At 36.0% G+C, this 7,716-nt stretch overlaps 1 pseudogene; it reads left to right on the top strand.

Moving 5' to 3' along the window:
• Positions 1–387: 387 nt before the first annotated feature.
• LOC132515443 (olfactory receptor 10R2-like) lies at positions 388–2,977 on the top strand (annotated as a pseudogene).
• The last annotated feature ends 4,739 nt before the right edge of the window (positions 2,978–7,716 follow it).

Here is a 7,716-nt window from a genome sequence, read left to right as displayed (position 1 = left end):
AAAATAATAAAAAAATTAAATAGAGGAAAATATTAATAATTATATTTTTTCTTGTGATGAGAACTCTTAGAATTTACTCTCTTAATAACCTTCATATATAACGTACAGCAGTTAATTATATTTTTTTGGGATGACAACAATTTTTAATGGATCATTTGTCTTTGCATTTAGAAAATAATGTTATAGAGATTTTTCATCACAAAATATCAAAGCAGAAGGTTAATATTATACGCTAGATTAATATCAAGGGAAAAAGTTTAGAAAATCCCTGAAATCAAATGCCATCTTGAAATAATTCAGAAGAGAAACTGGGGTCATTGGTCACTTTGGTCCTTCAACAAGTTTTCAAGTACTTGGTATATACTAGACACTATGTTATGTGCAGGGATGCAGTTTCTGTCTCTGGTGAGTTACAATTTGTGTAGTCAAAGGTAAACTTATAATACTAAGGCCAAAGCAAATAAGATTCTAATGATTGCTAAGGAAACCCAGATAAAGTGATAAAGCACAATTAAGAAGCTGTAGGAACAACAATGTGCACATGTTATTTTAACTGATAATTTAAAGATAGTCACACAATTAAAAGATGAATAAAATGAAAACAAACATGAAGTATGGACTATTTCCAGATGTAGGGGATAGTATGAAAAAGGACATGATTGTTCAAATTTTCTCAATGCTAAAGTGCATCTGAAGAGATATACAGTGGAAGCTATGAGTGGAAAGTTACTTTTCAGACAAGAATGAAAGTCAGAATATAGCTGTTTTAACTTTATAGATAATTGAAGGCCATTTAGTTTTGTTAATAGGATAGAATTTGCCCTATAGAAAGACAACTTTACTGCTGTAGTGAACTGTGGCTTAGAGTAGGAAGAGACAGAATCCTAGGAGTCCATTCATAATGCTCTTGTAATAATCCAGGTAAGAGCTAATTTCTGGAAGAACAGAAGAAATGGATTCTAGAACTATTACAGAAAAAAAAATGGATTGTATGTGGAGGATGAGAATTATCATGTGTTTAAACATGCCTCAGAAATTTACAGCTTGGATGACTAAGATGTTTTGGAAACTTTTTATTGATATACAGAATCCAGGTAAAGGAAAAGATTTGGGTTGGAGCTTGGAGAGGATAAGAATGTTTTAAATAAAAATATGTAATCTAGTACCAACAATAAGAACTGTGTCAGAGGCCTCAGGGAAAGTATCTGAGCATCACTGATCAGGAATTCAGAGACAGATACCGGAGCGACAGTCTGTTGGGTCTCCAATTCAGGTATATCAAGGATAAGATACATAACCAAGTGGAAAAACAGTGAATGCTGAAGGAAAACTAATTAATTTTAGCCACAAATTTTCTGCAAAGGGAAATCAGGCCTGGTGTCCTAGAAGAGTTTGTAGGGTATTCATAACACTAGTTCTAAGACAGTAGCTGTAGTTCTAAGCCAAATTAATTTTAATGAATGACTGCATTAAAATTGTAGTCAATTTTAATGTGATATATAATTAGTAAAAAAAGAGAATTCTGTTCTTTAAGGACAAGCAGCACAAAGACAGATCAATGGTTATTGACCTAGATGAAGAAAGTATTAAAAGCAGGTGGAACATAGATCTTCAGACATTGGTGGTATTGCTTGTGAAATATATGTATCAGTAATGTGGATGAAACTATGACCACTTAAAATCATAATTAATGTAGAGAAAGGCTTTTTTGAGGATTAGATTACCAAAAAATTAAGCAGAGACTATATAATTCTGCAAGGAAGGAGCCTGAAGAACAGGCTTTCTTTGAGCAAATGTCTGTACATTTCATGTGAACACTTGTCCCCAAATTCAGTGCTAAAATCATTGGCAGAAAAATAGCACTGTGGGTGCATATTAATTTAGGATACATTTTGCTTAGTTTACAATCCTTTTTTTTTCTCCCATGCCTGTTGTTTCTCTTTCATACGAAACCAGCTACTTTATGAAGGGTAAATTCCCTCGACTTCTCACTTTTAAAGGTCTCTGGAATTGAACATATTGACTTTATTCCGTGGGATCAACTCTCCACGGCCAATTCCTCCTGTGTTACCGAATTCCTCCTGCTGGATTTTTCCAGCCTTGGGGAATTGCAGCTTGGCCTCTTTGTGGTCTTTCTCTGCTTCTATTTGATAATCTTGAGTGGAAACATTACAATCATCTCAATCATCTGCTTGGATCACAGTCTCCACACACCCATGTACTTCTTTCTATGTGTCCTTTCTACCTCTGAGACCTTCTAAACAATTGTCATCCTGCCCAAGATGCTAATCAATCTGCTCTCCATACTCAGGACACTCTCCTTCATGAGTTGTGCTTCAGAGATGTTCGTTTTCCTTGTTTTTTCTGTCACCAATTCCTTGCATCTGGGAGTGATGGGCTATGATTGTTATGCTGCTGTCTGTCAGCTTTTGTACTACCCCATTCTCATGAGCTGGAGGGTTTGTGGGCACTTGGCAGTAACTTGTATTGTTAGTGGTTTCCTAATATCTCTATTGGGAACAACTTTGGTCTTTAGCCTCCCTTTCTGTGGCTCCAACAAGGTCAAACATTATTTTTGCGATATTTCACCAGTCATCTATCTCGCCTATGCTGAAGCCTACATTAATGAACCTGTCATCTTCACTGGTGGGGTCTTGGGGCTTGTGCCCTCGATCTTCATCTGCATCTCCTATGAATTTATTGTCTCTACTATCCTGAAGATCTCATCAGCTGAAGGCAAGCAAAAAGCATTCTCCCCCTGTGCCTCTCATCTCATTGTAGTCATTGTCCACTACGGCTGTGCTTCCTTTGTCTACCTGCGACTCGCAGCCAAATATACATCAGGCAAAGATGGGCTGGTGACAGTGACCTATACCATCATCACCCCACTGTTGAACCCTATGGTATACAGCCTCAGGAACAAAGATGTACAGCTGGCCATTCAGAAAATGATTGGAAAGACTGGGTTTTCTGTTAAGACTTTATAATTAAAACATTTTTTCAACAGTACACACAAATTTGAGTCAAATATGTATCTAATTGTTTAAGTCATAAAAGTTTCTAGTCTATTCACCTGTATGGCTGTGTGGCTTTGGATAAGTTGTTTGACACTGTGGGGATGTAATGTTCTCTTAAGTAAAGCACACATAGCAACATGTTTATCTCACGGTTGTTGCAAAATTAAGGGAGATATCAGAGCATCTGTCACTAAAAGACAACTCTCCTACTTATCTTCTTCTTCAGAGATAGTTCTCAAAAGGATCCTAACAACCATTATCTATTACCCTATGTTTGGCTTGTTAGCCCCAAATCTTTGGTTGTCCTCTTTGTTTAGATTTTGTCCAGCTGAAAATGAGGTGCTCAGGCCTGAATGTGGTGTGGATATAGGACTAAGACATGATGGGGAAAAAAACTTGCTGTACTAGCAATTAGAAGACTATTTAAGTCATGACTTTAAAAAAAACTATGGTTGTTCTTTAAATCTAAGTTTTAAATATAGAATATAGAGATAGTATAGTTTTTCCTTTTTTACCTCACATGGTTTTTGTTTGTATCTAATGGATAAGATGAAAGTAAGCATGAGTAAAATGCAAAGCTGGACAGAACTCGAGACTCATTATATCAGTTCAGACTTTGTACATCTCTGCAAGGACCTTCTATTTCTTTCATATTCTCCAAAAATGATATTTCTGGGTGTTTTTTCTGACCACTCATTTGAACCACTCCTTACATAACATAGAAGATATGCTACAGAACTTCATGAAAAAAATAATAACTATCCAGTCCCAATGCAGGCTGAAGATGTCTACATGGCTTTCCACACTGAATTTATTAAGAAGAGCAGCTCCTAGTTTCAAATTTCTCATCTTACTACCTAGTATAAGAGAGAGAAGGACTCTGTCTTCATGAAAATTAATTTGCTTAGGATTACAGCTATGGTCTTAGAACTAGTGTTTGATTCCTCTACAAACTCTTCTAGGACACCAGGCCTGATTTCCCTTTGCCGAAAATGCATGGCTGGAATTATTTAGCTTTCCTTCAACGTTCCTTCAGTGGTCATCTTGTCCTACCATTTATCCGTACAGAAATTTCTTCATCAGTATTTCCAAGCCTGCACTGACTACCAATAACTTCACAAAATGTACATTCTTGCTGTTATTATTTCTCACTATTTCCCCTCATATTTCATAATATCATAAGCTGATATTTCCCTCTTTGTTATCTTAGTACTTTCTGTCTCTTGTGTCATACAGTAGGTATAATTTTGGTTCACAGATGTTTAAGACTGTTACAATGATAATCTGATCCTTTCCCATTACTCAAGTGACCGGATTTCAGACATCTCACCTTCTTGTGTGCAGTCCTTTATACATGCTGCTGATTACCAATATTCTTTTTGTTTTATTAAATTAATTAATTTATTTATTTTTGGTGGCGCCACAGGAATGCGGGGATCTATTCCTCCATCAGGGATCAAACCTACCCCCCCCCCCTGCAGTGGAAGCACGGAGTTTTAACAAGTGGACTGCCAGGGGAGTCCCTTCAATGTTCTTTTTAATGCTTAATGAATAAAACTGACATTCGTATATCATGTGTGACCTCCATTTTCAAGGTAAGATGTAACTGTATTCTCCCTTGAAATTTTACTTAGATTTTCAAATCAAAGTGTATAAAATAATCAATAAAGCTCTCATATTTTAAAATTGCTACTTATATTTCTATTATTGGCTCCTGTTTTCAATTTTGGATTAGGTCTTTTTATATTATTTTTATTTACTAGTTAAATAATTAAGACATTTTAAACATCTTTATTGGAGTATAATTGTTTTACAATGTTGTGTTAGTTTCTGCTGTATAACAAAGTGAATTAGCTATATGCATACATATATCCCCATATTCCCTCCCTCTCACGTCTCCCTCTCCACTCCCTATCCCACCCCTTCAGGTGGTCACAAACCACGCAGCTGATCTCCCTGTGCTATGTGGCTGCTTCCCACTAGCTATCTCTTTTACATTTGGTAGTGTATATATGTCAATGCCACTCACTCACTTCGTCGAAGCTTACCCATACCCTTCTCCAGGTCCTCAAGTCCATTCTCTATGTCTGCATCTTTATTCCTGTCCTACCCCTAGGTTCTTAGGAACCTTTTTTTATTTTTTTAAATTCATATATATGTGTTAGTATATGGTATTTGTTTTTCTCTTTCTGACTTACTTTACTCTGTATGACAAACTCTAGGTCCATCCACATCAATGCAAATAACTCAATTTCGTTTCTTTTTATGGCTGAGTGATATTCCATTATATATATAAGCCACATCTTTATCCATTCATCTGTCAATGGACACATAGGTTGCTTCCATGTCCTGGCTACTATAAATAGTGTTGCAATGAACGTTGCAGTACATGACTCTTTTTGAATTATGGGTTTCTCAGGGTATATGACCAGTAGTGGGATTCCTGAGTCATATGATAGTACTAATTTAGTTTATTAAGGAACCTCCATACTGTTCTCTATAGTGGCTGTATCAATTTACATTCCCACCAACAGTGCAAGAGGGTTCCCTTTTCACCACACCCTCTCCAGCTTTTATTGTTTGTAGATTTTTTGATGATGGCCATTCTGAATGGTGTGAGATGATACCTCATTGTAGTTTTGACGTACATTTTTCAAATGATTAGTGATGTTGAGCATGCTTTCACGTGTTTGTTGGCAATTTGTATATCTTCTTTGGAGGAAGGTCTATTTAGGTCTTCTACCCATTTTTGGATTGGGTTGTTCGTTTCTGGATATTGAGCTGCATGTGCTGCTTGTATATTTTTGAGATTAATCCTTTGTCAGTTGCTTCGTTTGCACATATTTTCTCCCATTCTGAGGGTTGTATTTTCATCTTCTTTATGGTATGCTTTGCTGTGCAAAAGTTTTTAAGTTTCATTAGGTCTCATTTGTTTATTTTTGTTTTTATTTCCATTTCTCTGGGTGATGGTTCAAAAAGGATCTTGCTGTGATTTATGTCAGCGAGTGTTCTTCCTATGTTTTCCTCTAAGAGTTTTATAGTGTCCTGCCTTACATTTAGGTCTTTAAAGAATTTTGAGATTATTTTTGTGTATGGTATTAGGAAGTGTTCTAATTTCATTTTTTTACTGTAGCTGTCCAGCTTTCCCAACTACAGTTATTGAAAAGGCTGTCTTTTCTCCATTGTATATTTTTGCCTCCTTTATCAAAGATAAGGTGACTCTATGTCTGTGGGTTTATCTCTGGGCTTTCTATCTTGTTCCATTGATCTATATTTCTGATTTTGTGCCAGTACCATACTGTTTTGATTACTGTAGCTTTATAGCATAGTCTGAAGTCCAGGAACCTGATTTATCCATCTCTGCTTTTCTTTCTCAAGATTGCTTTTGCTATTTGGGGTCTTTTCTGTTTCCTTACAAATTGTGAAATTTTTTATTCCAGTTCTGTGAAAAATGCCATTGGTAGTTTGACAGGGATTGCACTGAATGTGTAGATTGCTTTGGGTAGTATAGTCATTCTCACAATGTTGGTTCTTCCAATCCAAGAACATGGTATATCTCTCCATCTGTTTGTATCATCTTTGCTTTCTTTCATCAGGGTCTTATAGTTTTCTGCAAACAGGTCTTTTGTCTCCTTAGGTAGGTTTATTCCTAGGTATTTTATTCTTTTTGTTGCAATGGTAAATGGGAGTGATTCCTTAATTTCCCTATCAGATTTTCATAATTAGTGTATACGAATGCAAGAGATTTCTGTGCATTAATTTTGTATTCTGCTACTTTACCAAATTCATTGATTAGTCTAGTAGTTTTCTGGAAGCATCTTTAGGATTCTGTATGTATAGTATCATGTCATCTACAAACAGAGACAGCTTTATTTCTTCTTTTCCCATATGGATTCCTTTTATTTCTTTTTCTTCTCTGATTGCTGTGGCTAAAATTTCCAAAACTATGTTGAATAAAGTAGTGAGAGTGGGCATCCTTGTCTTGTTGCTCATTTTTGAGGAAATGGTTTCAATTTTTCACCACTGAGAACGATGTTGCCTGTGGGGTTTGTCATATATGGCCTTTACTCTGTTGAGATAAGTTCCCTCTATGCCTACCTTCTGGAGGTTTTTTATGATAAATTGGTGTTGAATTTGATAGGAAGCTTTCTCTGAATCTATTGAGATGATCATATGGTTTTTATCGTTCAGTTGGTTAATATGGTGTATCACATTGATTGATTTGTGAATATTGAAGAATCCTTGCATTCCTGGGATAAACCCCACTTGATCATGGTGTATGATCCTTTGAATATACTGTTGGATTCTGTTAGTACTTTGTTGAGAATATTTGTATCTATATTCATCAGTGGTATTGGTTTGTAGTTGTTTTTTTGTGACATCTTTGTCTTGTTGTGGTATCAGGGTAAGGGTGGCCTTGTAGAATGAGTTTGGGAGTGTTCCTCCCTCTGCTATATTTTGGAAGAGTTTGAGAAGGACAGGTGTTAGCTCTTCTCTAAATGTTTGATAGAATTCGACTGTGAATCCATCTGGTCCTGGGCTTTTGCTTGTTGGAAGATTTTTAATCACAGTCTCAATTTCAGTGCTTGTGATTTGTCTGCTTATATTCTCTATTTCTTCCTGGTTCAGTCTCAGAAGGTTGTGCTTTTCTAAGAATTTGTCCATTTCTTCCAGGTTGTCCATTTTATTGGCAGATAGT

The sequence above is a fragment of the Lagenorhynchus albirostris genome, chromosome 2 (assembly GCF_949774975.1).
Source record: "Lagenorhynchus albirostris chromosome 2, mLagAlb1.1, whole genome shotgun sequence".
NCBI classification, from domain to species: domain Eukaryota; kingdom Metazoa; phylum Chordata; class Mammalia; order Artiodactyla; family Delphinidae; genus Lagenorhynchus; species Lagenorhynchus albirostris.
Note: the sequence above shows the minus strand (reverse complement) of the source record. Positions and strands in the feature narration are given on the sequence as shown.